General features: G+C 36.5%; 1 pseudogene; it reads left to right on the forward strand.

Moving 5' to 3' along the window:
- The first annotated feature begins 3,181 nt into the window (after positions 1-3,181).
- Positions 3,182-6,113, forward strand: LOC110295142 (annotated as a pseudogene).
- The last annotated feature ends 10,548 nt before the right edge of the window (positions 6,114-16,661 follow it).

Here is a 16,661-nt window from a genome sequence, read left to right on the forward strand (position 1 = left end):
AGATCCTTGGGTCTCCGTGCGGGCCACCAATTTGTCTCGCCCACCTCGTCCAGCAAGGAAGACACAACAAGGTCGGATTCTTCTAAACGGCTTTATTGTAGGAACACCTCGATGCTGCTACAGGGATCCCAGGAACCCAGGGAGGACTGCTTATATACACCCCAGCACTGAGGAGGGCTATGTGTCCTTCTGGGATTGGCCGGCCTGTCGACACTTCATTAGCATGCACCCACTCAGTAGGGCTTGGCATCAGATTCGGGCTAGGGCCTGTGCAGTGGTGTTGTTTACGGCCACGGTGTACTGGAAACTGGTGCCATCTTTTAGGCGTCGGCTGTCTACAAGTTTGTGTTCAAGTTTTCACTCACACCTGCAATGGGGGAGTGTTCCCTATGCTCCATAGCCTAGCCTGCATGTGCTTGAGGTTTTCATTTTGGCCATTTTGATGGGTATAAAATGGAATCTGAGAGTTGTTTTAATTTGCTAGGGACTTCTGTTGTGGGTAGCATTGGGACTAATTATATTTTATGTTAATTCTGTTCTTCTATGAGTGTTTATGAACAAGGAATGTGTCAGCACTCAGGTGATTTCCTATAAGCCTGCTTCCTACTTTAATTTTTAAAATAAAGGAGAGCTGAATATTGGGCAGATCAAAGGGAAGGTTAAGCTGAAGGAGGGAGGGAGAAGAAGGAGAAAATGGAAGAGGGAGAGGATGCAGAAGAAGAGGAAGATGGAGAAAATCAGAGCAGAAGCACATGGCCTAGAGAAACCACAAGTTCTAAGGGGTCTCATAAGCTGCAGAAGATGTTAGACATGCCAGAGGAAGTGTTTGCTCATTGTCTTCTTGCTCTCACCTTGCTAGCAAGTCTATTCATTCCCTGGGATCCCAGCATCTCTACTGAAGTCCATTTGAGACCTCCACCCTTGTGGACTGAGTAGATTGTGGATTCACAAACTTTCCATTCATAGAACACAATTGGAATAGTCAGACCACAACTTGTAAGTCATTCAAATAAATCTCCTTTCTATATGTAGGGATTCATCCTTTAAGTTCTGCTTCTCTAGAAACCCTGACTGATATAGTGATAATTGTTTTCATTTAGAAGATTTAGAAGAAAGATATGTCTTTCAAAAATATTTCTCTAGGCTAGGCAGAGTGGCCCAAGGGATTTATCTGAGGACTCAGTAGAGGGAGGCAAGCACACCTAAGATTCTGAGGGAGGCCAACCAGGGCTATGTATCAAGTTCCAGGCTTCATAATGTGACAAGGTCTTAAAGGGAAACAAAACAAAATAAAACAAAATGTTCTCTGCCATCTCTACCATAAAAGAGGTTGAGATGAATCATAATGGGTCCCAATGAGATTCATTCTAAAGGAGTTGATGGCTGAGCCTGATGACTTAAACATTAAGTCCCTGTACCTCAATGCCTTCCTGCTTTTAATATAATATCCATATATTTTATTCTCCTTCTTAACATTCTTCTCAGAGGACTCTGAGTGTGGCAGAATATTTGCTTGGCACATGTGAAGCCCTGGGTTAGATGCCCAGCAAGAAACACAGCAGTTTTCTGTCTGTGTGACTCCCCTTTAAAGGACAGTCTTGGTTACCCTGTCTGTTAAAGTCATAGAATCCTGTAAATTGTGACCATTTTGTTGGCTTTGATTTTTGTTCCATTGTTGTTTTCTTTATTTTTGTATTTATTATCTACTGTGAGAAGTTTAGAAATGATTTACTGAGTCATTAGCTGTCAAATCCTTTCATCTAAGCACTTGGAAGGCAGAGGCAGTCAGATCCCTCGATTGGAGGCCATCTCTGCTCTACAGAGATTTCAAGGACAGATATCTCAAAAAACAAACAAACAAACAAACAAACAAGAAAACAAAAAACAACAACAATAAAACCCCCTCACAAACCCAACTGATTTAATCATGTTAAGAGGGATAACCTGAAGTCATTTTAAAATAAAACTTTTAGTCTGATTATTGGATATTACACTGAATTAACTACAGTCTTTTCTTCAGGCATCTGTTACAGTTGTAAACATTGCTTTCTTTAGTATTCTGTGTCTTTAAGTATTGTAATTATTTGTGGTGTGAAAAAAATGATTCAATTATCAGAGATAGTAGGCTTATCTAGGGAGGGGGCGGTCCTTAGGAGTATAAAAGGAGTTTGGAGAGGCTTGGACAGCACACTTGAGAGAGCTGAGGCAAGCTACAAAGAGAGCAAAGGGTTCTCCTCTGCTGTCAGCCCTGAGAGAGAAGGCTTGACAGAGAGGTGAATGAACCACACCAACTAGAGAGTCTCAAAGAGCCAAAAGTCTCCTAAGAGAGTTGTACGACTTCAGAGATGTGAAATAGTTCTTTCCCAAGACTTAAACATAACACTCAACTCTAAATGCATTTGATTTTAAATAATCCAGTTTTTGAAATTGGGTGGTGATTTTCATTCTAATTATGTTGGTTAACATGTTTTATCTTTTTTTGGTAAAATATACAGATAGTTTCATTAATTTCTGAAGTCCAGGACTTACTAGCCAGCCCTGGACAGTCTAGAGCTGGCTGTGTGTACCAGGCTATCATGGAAGTTGGAAAGATCCTCCTGCCTCTGCTTCTTGAGGGCTGGGATTAAAAGCATTTGTTTTTATTTTACTGTATTTTGTTTATGACAATATCCGCCTATGTAGACCTGGAAAAATTGGTTATATTTTACTTTCTATTCAAATCTTTCTGGTGTGTTTGGTTTTATGTTTCTACAGCAGGCTGATAGAGGTCAAAAGACTTGAAGGGGTGAATTCTCTACTCTGACTCTGGCACCCAGAAACTGGGCTCAGCTCACTGGGTTTGCTTCTTCCAATATTTGCATTTAAAAAAAAAAAAAAAAAAAAACTGTGGCATTAAGGAACTGTGTTTGGGTAGGAATCATTCTAAGTAGAACAGAATGTTACTTAACTAGTTCTATTATTTGCAAAACGGTTAGAAGTTACAGTTACTTATACAGGTTAAATTCAAACCTTTGTGGGATCATGTTCAAACTTCTTGTTTTTCCTAATCAAATTCTCAGGAACTCTTCCCTATTGTTTAGTGATGCAGTATGCTGAAACTTTCATATGTATTTTCAACATAAATTAAAATTTTGTTTTCAAATCAGGTAAGCTGGATCCAAGGCACAAATCCACGCACACCATGGCTGACAAAATGGACAGGTCTTTGGAAGACATCATTAAGCTGAACAAGAGCCAGCAAGGACATCAAAACAGGCCTGATTCCTGGATGAATCAAGGCCCTGGGCCTAAGAGGTACTGGCCCGTGGTCACCCATGGTGGCAGGAACAGGCTGGCACCATAACAACTTCCAGACAAGTGGCAGCATGACCTAATCATTGGTGGCTTCAGGGGTAGAAACCTCATGGATACTGGTGGGAAGCTGCTCCTGTCAAAACTGCACTTTGGAGTGTCAGATCCTGATATTCAGCAACTCTTTGCTGAATTTGGAACGTTGAAAAAAATCTGCTGTGCACTATGATCGCTCTGGAAGAAGTTTAGGAACAGCACATCTGCACTTTGAAAGGAAAGCAGATGCCCTGAGGCTATGAGACAGTACAATGGTGCCTCTTTGAATGGCTGCCCTATGAACATCCAGCTTGTCACCTCATAGATTGATACACAAAGAAGACCTGCACAAAGCAGAAAAAGGGGCGACATGACGAGAAACCCTGTCTCTGGAGGTTTTGGTGGTGTAGGCAACAGGAGAGGGACACTTGGAGGCAGCCAGGCAAGAGGGAGAGGCACCAGCAGGAACTCAAAGCAGCAGCAGCAGCAGCAGCAGCAGCAGCAGCAGCAGCAGCAGCAGCAGCAGCAACAGCTATTGGCTCCACTCTGTGTCCCTGCATTACTTTTAGATAGGAGCAACTCTGGGTTAATTTTTTTGACATGTGGGTGGATATATCTCTCAACCAGGGGCTATGCCTAACCTATGGATATGGTCTCTAGTTCCTTCTTTCTGATGCTGAACATAAAAACCTAGAGATTCGTGTACAGTTTGACAGCTTCTAGAATTTTACTGTTTTTCTTTAATAATTTTTCTCAAATCTTAAGTCTTATGCATATTAGTAAGAATCATTAATTATCTATGTTTATTTAAGTAATAAGTTCTTAAGAAAGATTCAATATTCTGCATAACTGTTTTTTCCCCTGGGGAACTTTCATTAATTTCATTCTTGTTTGCATTGACATTTTGTTATTCCAGCTCTAGCTTTTGGAAAGAGGATAGTGGCCTTTAATAGTGAGAAATATAAATGTAAACAAAAGGTATGGAGAAAATTTCCACCAAGAGAAGTAAAAGGTCAGTTCAGGTCTTCCAAGCAATGGGACTTTGTCAATCAGCACCTACAGGATGCTTGGCACGGCCAGGAGGGCATATGATGTTTGGATGAAAACAGACATATGAGTGGGCACATGATGTTTAGAAATAATAATAATAATAATAATAATATATATATATATATATTTATATTATCCCCAAAATAGCATTGCTATGCTATGCAATGTTTCGCTGGTCTTAACTTGTCTTCCCAAGTCTTTTCTTATTGTAGAGAAATAAATCAAAGAAATTCTCAGGGAAGTAGTTTTGACTACTTCTGCTGACTTGTGCCAATTCAGTAGAGCCTTGCTCTTTCTGCTAGATTGTTCCACCACTACTGATACATGTTTGGTACTAGCTCTAAAAGTGAACTATTGGTATCTTGATAACAAAGAGTGAAATCATCCCCAAGATTACTTTTAAACAGGTCCAGAATACCTTTTGGTCTATAAAATTTCTCCTGGCTTCTAGTTAGTGGGTTAGAAGGGAGGTTGAAGTGTTTAAGAACTCTGAATAAAGAAGGTTTTGAAAAAAGTCTATGGTGATTAAAAGTTTTGCTTGTTATAGTAGTATGGCTAGCATCTGTGGTCACTTAAAATCTATAAGATATCTGCCCAGACCCTTGTGGATTATGTGACTTGGACATTAATGCTTGAGGTTTTTAATAGTCTCATTGTTCTGTACATTTACTAGTTTGATTATTATGTGGAAAGAGGATTTTATTTTTTCGTCCACTTTACTTAGTATTTAGTCAGCCTTTATACATTCATAGATTTTGTCTTTTCATAGTGTCCTAAATTTCCTTGATGTATTGTGATAGAAACTTTTTAGATTTACCATTTTCTTTGATAGATGATTAATCTCTTCTGAGGTATCTTCCATGCCTGAGATTCTTGCTTCCATCTCTTATATTAGGTCGGTGAGGCCTTTGTTTGTAGTTCTTGTTCTCTTTCCTACGTTTTCCATCTCCAGGATTTCCTCAGATTGTGTTGCCTTTATTGCTTTTACAGATCTTGAACAGTTTTATTAAATTATTTCACCTATTTGATTGCTTTTCCCGGGATTTCTTTAAGTGATTCATTAGTTGCTTCTTTAAAGGCCTCTATCATATTCAGAAAAATAAATTTAAGGTAATTTTCCTGTGACTCAATTGTGTTTGGATATTCAGGGTTTGTTGTAGTAGTACAGCTGGGTTCTGGTAGTAACATGTTTCCCTGGCTTTTGTTGATTGTGTTCTTAAACTGAATTTGAACTATCTGGTTATCCCTAGTATTAGTAGGCCTGGTAGTCTCTGATGAGACCATGCATATAAGACTGCAAGTAGAACTGGTAGTCCCTGATGTCAGAAGGCCTCTGGAATTGCAGGTAGAGATGCTTCCCCTATGCCCAAACTCCTGCCCACTTTGTCCCAGAAAAAAACAAAACAAAACAAAACAAAACAAAACAAAAACAAAAACAAAAAAACAAAAAAACAGAAGCCGTGAGGTCTGCCATGTACTCTCTGTGCTCCATCCTCTTGTCCACACCTTTAACCACATTCATGGTGCCTGTACTCATCAGAGATCACCAAGTGAGACCCCAATTTTCTAGTCCAATACCCTCTGGGGAAACCCAGCAGCAACAAGCTCCACATTACCCCCTCTACACTCCATTTTTCAAGCCTCAACTCTGCATGAATCTCTGGAGGTCTTCTACCACCTGGGACAACCAACGTTCTGAAGTCATCAAGGACTATAAACTCTGTCTGGATCTCTAGAATACTGTTGCCACCAGAAACAATCAGCTCTACAAATTGAAGGTTGGAGTTTGATTGAGCCTATTAATGGCTGAAGATCTCGCTTTCTGTGAAATATCTGGCTGTGACTCTTTATATTTATTCCTATATGCTACTAGAGGAAGCTCCTTTGATGATGGCTGAACAATGCACTGATATATGACTATAGCATAATATATTCATAATATAGTAGGAGTCTTATTATTTCTTTTTTCTTCTTTTATTAGGCTAGTTTCTTCTTTAGGGTTTCATGCTATGAAGAGACACCATGACCATGGCAAATCTTGTAAAGGAAATCATTTAATGGGTGTTGGATTGCAGTTTCTTACATTTATTCCATTATTGACTTGATGTGAAGCATGGCAATGTGAAGGCAGGCATGGTACTGGATGAGCTTATGTTCTACATATTTATCCTAATACAGCAGAAGGAGACTATGTTCCACTCAGGTCATTGCTTGAACATTGGAGACATCAAAGCTTCCCTCCTCACTGACATATATCTTCCTATAGGACACAGCTACTCCTACAAGGCCACACATCCTAACAGTGTCACTTCCCACGAGCCAAGTTTCAAACACATGAGTTTATGGGGGTCTCATATTCATATTCAAACAACTACAATAAATTATACTCTTGGAAAAAGCAGAGATTTTTTAAGGATTTTTATGAGATTTCTATGACAAATGCCACATAAATGTAACTCAATTATAATACTGTGAGTTTTGCTGAGTGATGGGACAGTCAGTTGTGATTCTCTCTCACAACTATTTGGTGTTTTTATAGATAACTTTCATATGTGTATTTTTGGATGTTTCTATGATATTCAGTTTCTATTCTATGCCCAAAATGCCCCTTAATTTTAGGTGTTTCTTCCCATATTTCCTCTATTCCTTCTCCCTGACTCCCATTTGATTGCCCTCCCCCTTCCACCCATGTCTATTTATTTTATTTCCTTTTTCTAACAAGATATATCTGTTCCTTACAGTACTTTATTCTATATATTCCTTCTGTGGTTCTATAGATTGTTGCTGATGATCTTTGATTTAACATTTACTATTCACATATAAACAAACATATGTCCATATATTTGCAATTTCTAGGAAGATAATTGTCCAAAACTCGGTGTACCAGAGAGTGACCATCATTAAGTCTCTTGAAACATGAATTAAATGTATAAAAGAGCTGAAGTTGAGCATCATTACAAATTCTTTGGAAAGCAGTAAGGCTTCTGTTTAATGATTTAACTCTGTGAAGTCACATGAAAAGGACAGAATCATAGCTATATTCCTAAGGTATTAAGGACATTGCACAGTTCCTTTGGATAGAAATTTAAGTTAGAAAAGTCAGAAACACCAACTAGTTGGGCAAGTTTAGTAATTCCTCCAAGGAATGAATTAGACCTGAAGAAAACTACAATTTGATTTTCATCTGCTAATTGTGAATACTTTAAAGTATGTATGACAGCTGTGTGCCTTTTTTTCTAATAGTATATGTTCATTTAACTTATAAAGGAACTCATATATTACAGATAATAAGTTGCAGTAGCAATATACTTAAAGAAATGTGTAGGTATTGTTTTCATTACACTATTATAGAATAAAATCCAAATTTAATGGTGAAATGAAGTTGAAAATGATTAGTTTAACTTTCTGTAAATGTCATATATGGTCCCCTTTATGCCCATGTTCATCAATATGATATATTATAATATATATCATTTAATTTAATCACTTAATTTGTGATTTTTATCAACCATTTAAAAAGAGATAGATATTGTTTCAATATAATCACTAGTTTCTCTATTTCTCTATTAAATATGATCTATTATTTTTCTCTCATTTATGTATCTTTGTATCTATGTTATCTATGCATCTTGTATGTATATATGTATGAATGTATGTATGTATGTATGTATATATGTATGTATGTATGTATGTATGTATCTATCTATCTATCTATCTATCTATCTATCTTCTATCTATCTATGTACCTATTTATACATAATCTAATCTATCTACATCTAAAATAAAATCTGAGTTATTCATTACATATCGTTTGGGTTATATTTGCTTTTATACATTAAAAAATTGAAATTATGTGTATATATGTCAAGAAATGCTGTGAGAAAATACTGCTACAATTTATTATAAAATATTCTCTGTCTTTCCTGGGACTGTGCACTTCCATTGTAATTCAGTTTTATGATCTTAGTATTTATCTTCCTATGTCTTCACTTATGTAGAGGAGTTTTAAAGCAGCATGTAATAATTGTATTCACAACTTATCTTAACAATATATTCCTTTAAATTAAAATGTAAATTTTGTTCATATTAATATCATTGATCTTTTTGGAATTGATTCTGACATTGTTCCTGTGTTTCATTCTCTGTATTATCTCCTGTTTCCTTTATCCCTGTAGTTGCTAAAAATAACTGGTAGTCTCCAATCTGACTTTCTCATTTTATAATATTAAGACATTTTAATTTTTATAAATATACAACATGGGTGCTTTACAAGGTCTCCCCTCCCATTGATGCCAGATACGGCAATCCTCCGCTGCATATGCATCTGGAGCCATGGCTTCCTACATGTGTATGCTTTGGTTGGTGGTTTAGTCCCTGGGAGCTTTGGGAGCAGGTAGTGGGCTGGTTGGTTGATATTGTTATTCTTCTTATGGGGTTGCAAATCCTTTCAGCTCCTTTAATTCTTCCTGTAACTCCTCCACTGGGGCCCCTGTGCTTATTCTGATGGTTTACTACTATCATCACATCTGTATTGGTGAAGTTCTGGCAAAGCCTCTCAGGGAACCTGTCCCTGAGACAGGTCCCTGTCAGCAAGTTCTTTATGGCATCAGCAATAGTGTCTGGGTTTGGTGTCTGCATATGGGATGGATCCTTAGGTGAGGTGGTATCTCGATGATCTTTCATTTACTCTCTTCTCCATTCTTTGTCCTTCCATTTCCAATTAAGAACATAAATTATGAGTTAAAATTTTTGAGATATGGGAGTTGCCCCATTCCTCCAATTGGGGCCATGATTATCAACTGGCTATTTTCTATATGGGTTCTCTTTCCCTTTTGTTGGGAATTTCAGCTAATTTCATCCCCATTGGGTCCTGAGAACTTCTTACTTGCCTGGCACCTGGGACATTCTAGTAGCTACCTCCAGTTCCCCTTCCCTACTGATACACAACTCTGCTCAATTTTCTGACCCTCTGTACTTCTCACCATCTCCTCCCACACCTGACCCTACTTCCCTTTTTCCTCTACCCCTTTTCTCTCTCTCCCATATCCCTCTCTCCCTCTACCTCTCATGATTATTTTGTTCACCCTTCTAATTAGGACTGAATCATCCACACTTTTCTCCCTTCTTCTTGAGCTTCATATGGTCTGTGAGTTGTATCATGGGTATTCTGAACTTTGGGGCTAATATCCACTTATCAGTAAGTACATAGCATGTGTGTTCTTCTGTGACAGCATTACCTCAGTCAGGATGATATTTTTTAGTTTAAACCATTTGTCTGTGACTTTCATAAACTAATTATTTTTAATAGCTGCATAGTACTCCATTGTGTAAATGTACCACATTTTCTGTATCCATTCCTACATTGAGGGATACCTGGGTTGCTATTAGCTTCTGACTCTTATAAATAAGATTGCTATGATCATTTATTCAATTCCTTGAACTTTCTTTTCCATCCCTTGTATTATGTTCATGAAGCTTGCCTCTATATGACCTGTTTGAATTAATACATTTTCATTTTCTAAATCCCTCAGTTTAGGTATTCTCTATTGAGAATATGTTACCACATTCATGTCTTGAACACTTTCATTCATTTTCTTTTTATACACTATTTATGTTTTACTGGATTTCTTTAGGACATTTACTAATTTGTTCTTTGAAGACTTCTATCCTCTTCATATAGGTTGTTCTAAGGTTTCATTGTTGGGTTTCAACAGTGTTGAAATATTCTGGTCTCCTGTGGTAAGATAGATAGGCTTTATTAAAGACATGTTCACTTGGCAGATATTTATATTTTTCTTTTACTTATTCACTTTACATCCCATTCACTGGTCACCCCCTCCAACAGTCCTTTCCCTCTCTCCCATCCCCTCCCTATCACCTTCTCCTCTTAGCAGGTGGGGCCCCACAGGTATCCCCTAATCCTGTCACTTCAAGTTTCTATGACACTAGATGTGTCCTCTTCCCCTGAGAAAAGGCAAGGCATCTCAGCTAGGAAAACATATCCCATGTACAGGCAACAGATTTTTGGATAGCCCCTATTCAAGTTGTTAGAGATCACCAAGAAGATGAAGCTGCACATCTACTACATATGTGCAGGTCCAGAATGGGTATGTTCTTTTGTTGGTGGTTTATATTCTGAGAGCTTCTTACCTAGGTGAGTTGACACTGTTGCATTTCTTGTGGAGTTCCTCCAGAGTCTGAAACTCCTATTCTTCCTGTTCTCCCATAAGAGTCCTCAAATACCATCCACTCTTTGGCTGTGGGTGTCTGCACTTGTCTGAGTCAGCTGCTAGGTGGAGGCCCTCGGAGAACAACTTGATCCTGCATGTAAGCATAACAGTATACTGATTATATTTTTATACTTCTGTCTAGGCTTCTCTAATTGGCTTGATTAAAGTCCTAGGTGATATTTTATGTGTTTATCTTCATTGGATTGGTATTTAGTTCCTTGGTTTAAGTTTCTATTTTAGATTTTCAGAGTATGTGATGATGGCTAGTTATTGCCTGGTAGAAATTTTCATTTGAACCCTATAGTTATGGCCACTTGACCAAGGTAAAATTGCTTTCTGGGTATGAGGAGCTGGGGATACAGCAACAAGTGGAGAGAGGAAGGTTAGGAGGGTGTGGTCTGTGGGTTTTATAGCAGATGTGGGCAGAAAGATAAGAAAGGCTGCAAAAGGTGGTCTGTGGCAAAGTTTGGGATGAGACTGGAGGAATGTATTTAAAGGGGCAGGAGAGAGTGTTTAAGGTTTTCAGCTAGCTTGTTTTGCTGGTCCTGTTCAGATGGTATATTCCCAATGAATGACTAATGGATTTGGAGAGTTTGAGATGAGTTGTAGGAAGGAAGGTTGAGGAGAATATCTTTGTGATCCATTGGAGATTGGGTCAGATAGGAAAGATAGATCACAGTACTTTGTCTCTTACACAGTTGGGAATAAGACTGGGCATACTGGATCTTTGGTAGAAGAAGGAGAGGTACAGATCTTCTATAAGCCTATTCGTTGCTGTGACTAAAGTGGCCCTTGAGTTAGTACTAGTGTCTTCTGTAATTGGTCCTGGACCAGAGAAATTGAGTAAGGGAAGAGAGGTTAAATGGAAAGATCTCCAGGGTTCTCTGGACATGGAAGCAGGGAAGGAGCCAGGTATTCTGATGTAGAGTTGGAGTGGGACAGGAGTATTGGATTGGGGGAAGCAAAGGAAGAAAGATCATGATGATTCTTTTTTTTAAAATTAACAATTGAATAATACTCCATTATTTGAATATACCAGCATTTTTTAAATGTTGTTTTATGTTTTCATGTATTATTGTCAACCCAAATCTCAGAAATGGCCTATAACACACAGATATACCCCCCACACACAGTGTACCCCAACAATAAAAGCATAAGAATTAATTTAAAAAGCTTTTCCCTTTGTACCTTGTGTTAGAAAGTAATCATTTCATTTTTGGATAAGTAGAAAGAATGTATCTACATTCCATAAGTGCTGTATAAATCAGAATGCTTATTAGCATATTAATCAAATGATAGATTTAGTGTAGACACTTTAAGTGTCTTATGTTATTAGTCCTTATGTTAAGTGTGGCAAATACTTACACACAAAGGTCCACTATAACACTACTAAAACTGTTTCTTAGAAAAAGTGTTTTCTCTACCTTTCCATTTCAAAGGATTATGGAATTTTCTCCTGCTTGTCACTTGGACCATTCCTGCAAAATTTCTTACTAATATAATTTAGTAATAATGACCCTGTTTGCTATATCAGGTCCATGGTATGTGTGGACTTTAGAGTTTATTGTCTTTTTACTTTTTATTTTTATTTAGGTATTTTTTGAGAATGAAGAATAGCACAAAAATACATGAAGATTCAATAGAGAGATTGAGATGATCTAGGAAAAGATAGAGGGGGAAACACAATACAATTTACTATATGAAAATTAAATAAGTACAAAAATATGAATGACAGAAGAATGAGTACCTAGATGTGTTAATTGTAGCAAGGGGAATCTAAGTAAAAATAGTTAAGTAGAATTGGAGAAACAATATTGTGAGTGATCTTTAAACAAAATCTGTACACTTGATAGTACATTAATATGGTAGTATGTTCAAAGAATTCCTACTTAAATTCTTGCTAGAATAGGGACAAAATAAATTCCTGTTCCATACTATTGATTGAAATTTTTTATTTGCAATTAAAGATAGAAAAAATGTTACAACATTATTGGATGTAATTCTGTGCCAATTGGTGATAGGTTGTAGGTCAGATTTAAGGAGAATGAAAACCCCTAAAAGTTGAAGAATTTAACAGAAGCTCTAGAAAGCCAGAAGGGCACTGAGTATGTGTACTGACAGCCTAAAGATAAATGAGTTTGCTTCTGATAATATGAAAAATGGATATGACCCTGATTTCTTCATTTTGGTAGGAGAAAGTCAGGAAGAATGTAGATTTGGTTCATGTTATCTCTGGGAAACACAGAAAAAAATAAAAATTAGGAACAGCCTTCCACATTTTATTGTTATTAAGAAATATGTGATAGATTGAATTCAAAAATAGTTTATCCCATTTCTCTTAGACTTAACTTTTCAAAGTAAAATATCTCAAAACAAAATCAAAACAGACTACTTAAACTTCATCTCTGGTTAAAGACAAAGTCAACCCTATAGCTATAAGCTTCCTAACTATGACCTATGAACACAAAAAATCCATCTTGAGAGTGCTTTCAAGTATTTTCATATCCATCCATACATACATATATATATATATATATGATATAGATATTTAAACTAAGCCAAAAATCAGAATTATTTTGAAATTATAAAGGCAAATGTTTCCAGAACCTTTCATGGGCTCTAATGCAGAATTAGGAATGTTTAAAAAAAATTTTATAATGGAGGCAGAAAAGACAGCTGAGCATATCACTTGCTGCTCTTTCAGATGACTTGTGATCAATTCCTAGTATACACATATTGGCTTACAACTATTTCCTGCATCAATTCCAGTTTATCCAGTATGTCTTTCAGACTGTGTGTGTACCAGGCACACATTTGTTATGCTGACATGCATGCAGTCAAGACAATCATAAAAGTAAAACTTATGTGGAGGCTTTGTATAAAAGTATCTATATTGATGTCTTGAAAAATCAAAACAACTATTATTCATTATGTAAGTATATTTATTTTCTTGTATATACATATATTACATAGAATTTTGAAAATATTGATGGTGAAAGCAGTATTTTATTACATAGTCTTATAATATATGTATAGTAAATAAATATGAAATGAATAATAACCATGCATTTTGACATATTTCAAAGGCATGAAGTACTCTTATAAAGAGAATACTAAATTGGATTCTAGATTGTATTCCCACAAAGAAATATTGTGTACATGATAAATGAATGATAATAAAATACATAATTACTATAAATTAAATAAACCAGTATTAGAATCCTCTGTAGACAGAAATTTGATAAAATAGCTATTTGGTGGCTCATAAGACCCATTTCCATATATAAAATGTATTCTCTAGAAACATCACCATTGAAGACACTCACCATTTGATTCTTCCATTGAACATCCTTCAGGACCACCAACCATCTAATTACCCTTTCAATTGTTCAATTTAAAAATTGTTATTTACTTATTTATACACATATTCTAACTTATGAGGTCTAGTTAATGGGGCTCATATTTATTCATAGATGTATATACATATACATATACATATACATATGCATATACATATATTCTCATGAGTTTATAGCAAACTTGATATTTACCACATTTAATGAGCTAAGAATGGTTTTTGCATTATCAGACATTAAGCTAATATAAAAGAAAAGTAAAATTTCTTTCCTTTCTTTCCTTCTTTCTTTCTTTCTTTCTTTCTTTCTTTCTTTCTTTCTTTCTTTCTTTCTTCCTTTCTTTCTTTCTTTTTCCTTTCTTTCTTTCTTTCAATTATTACAGGAGTGCAGCAGTGGTGATGCGTCAATCCAAGCACTGGGAATGCATAAACAGTGCAACTCAGATCTGAAGTTAGCTTGACCTTCTAAGTGAGTTTTAGGATAACCTGGTCTACACAAAGAAGCCCCGTCTGGAAAAGAAAGGATTGCCTAAAATTTAACTTCTGCCATGAATAATTTTCCAGTATAGCCTACATTCATTTTATGTATCTTTATGGCTACATTTATGATATTATAACATATTTATGTAACTCTTACAGAAGTTTTGTAATTTGTACCTAAAATATTGTCCTGTTCCCTAAAGCCTGAGTAGGTTCCAATAATGTTTTGGTTTTTATAATATAGAAAGAGTAATATTACATAAGCTTGATAATTAAGTAAGATTGAACTTTTACTTTGCTTCATTTTGGTAGCCATTTTCATAATCAAAAGATCTACTATTCTGAAAATATACTAAAGAAATTATAAGGAAGAAATGCTAAAATTAGCTAAAACAAACATTCAACCTTTTAAGGGGCATTATAATATGAATGTCAACAACATAGAGCAGTTGACTGTTGATTAATTTTTTTACTGAGTCCTTGAAATATTTTGAACAAAAAAATCATGAACAGAATTAAAAACTGAATATGAAAGTATATCTATAGCCACAGAGTAGTACATTTGGCAGCAGGTCAAAGTGACTTGAGTGTTTATGATCCCACTGTCATGATCTACGAAGGTCCATATAAATACATGGGCATTACAGGAGTTCCGAAGAAACCTTTACTATTTAGTTGGTCATTTTGTAAACCTATTAATTAATTATTATGTTTTATAAATTTCTTTTTTTCCTTTGGTGAAAATGTGGAAAACATTGTGCTAAATGTTAAATATTCAATGTAGACAGATGTAGCCATGAAATTTTTAGTAGGTACTTGCCTTTATTATAAAGATTATCATATTACATTGATAGAAGAATTATTTCACTCAGAGAATTATTTCTTTGTAACAAAACCCAAATATATATGAAGAAAAACAGCTGCATAGAGATGATTTAAGAAATTTATAGCTTAGGTAAGGATAATATTCTATGTTGTATTTTGTTTACATTTTTTGAATTTCATTATTTTAGAATTTTATGCATGAATACAGTATTTATATAATTTTAACCCTCTGTCTCCCTTCATTTTTAAATTTATTTTTATATAATTGGGTATTTTCTTCATTTACATTTCAAATGAAATAACATTTCAAATGTTATCCCTAAAATCCCCTATACCCTCCATCCCCCACTTCCCTACCCACCCACTCCCACTTCTTGACCCTGGTGTTCCCATGTACTGAGGCATATAAAGTTTGCATGACCAATGGGCCTCTCTTTCCACTGATGGCCAACTAGGCCATCTTCTGATACATATGCAACTAGAGATACGAGCTCCTGGGGGTACTGGGTAGTTCATATAGTTGTTCCACGTATAGGGTTGCAGACACCTTTAGCTCCTTGGATACTTTCTCTAGTTCCTCCACCCCTGTTCCTCCACTCCATCCATTACCTGACTGTGAGCATCCAATTCTGTGTTTGCCAGGCCCTGGCATACCTCACAAGAGACAGCTTTATCAGTGTCCTTTCAGCAAAAACTTGTTGGTATATGCAAGGGTGTCAGCCTTTGGAGGCTGATTATGGGATGGATCCCTGGGAATGGCAGTCTCTAGATGGTCCATCCTTTCATCCCAGCTCCAAATTTTGTCTCTGTAACTCCTTCCATGGGTGTTTTGTTCCCAATTCTAAGAAGGGGCAAAGTTTCCACACTTTGGTCTTCATTCTTCTTGACTTCATTTGTTTTGCAAATTGAATCTTGTATCTTGCGTATTCTAAGTTTCTCACCTAATATCCACTTATCAGTGAGTACATATCATATGAGGTTTTTTTTTTTTTTAGGTATTTTCCTCATTTATGTTTCCAATGCTATCCCAAAATTCCCCCATACTCTCTCTCCCACTCACCTACCCACCCACTCCCACTTTTTGGCCCTGGTGTTCCCCTGTACTGGGGCTTATAAAGTTTGCAAGTCCAATGGGCCTCTTTTCCTAGTGATGGCCTACTAGGCCATCTTTTGATACATATGCAGCTAGAGACAAGAGCTCCAGGGTACTGGTTAGTTCATAATGTTGTTCCTCCTATAGGGTTGCAGATCCCTTTAGCTCCTTGGGTATTTTCTCTAGCTCCTCCATTGGGGGCCCAGTGATCCATCCAATAGCAGACTGTGAGCATCCACTTATGTGTTTGCTAGGCCTCGGCGTAGAATCACAAGAGACAACTATCTCAGGGTCCTTCCAG

Source organism: Mus caroli, chromosome 1, assembly GCF_900094665.2.
Source record: "Mus caroli chromosome 1, CAROLI_EIJ_v1.1, whole genome shotgun sequence".
Classification (NCBI taxonomy): domain Eukaryota; kingdom Metazoa; phylum Chordata; class Mammalia; order Rodentia; family Muridae; genus Mus; species Mus caroli.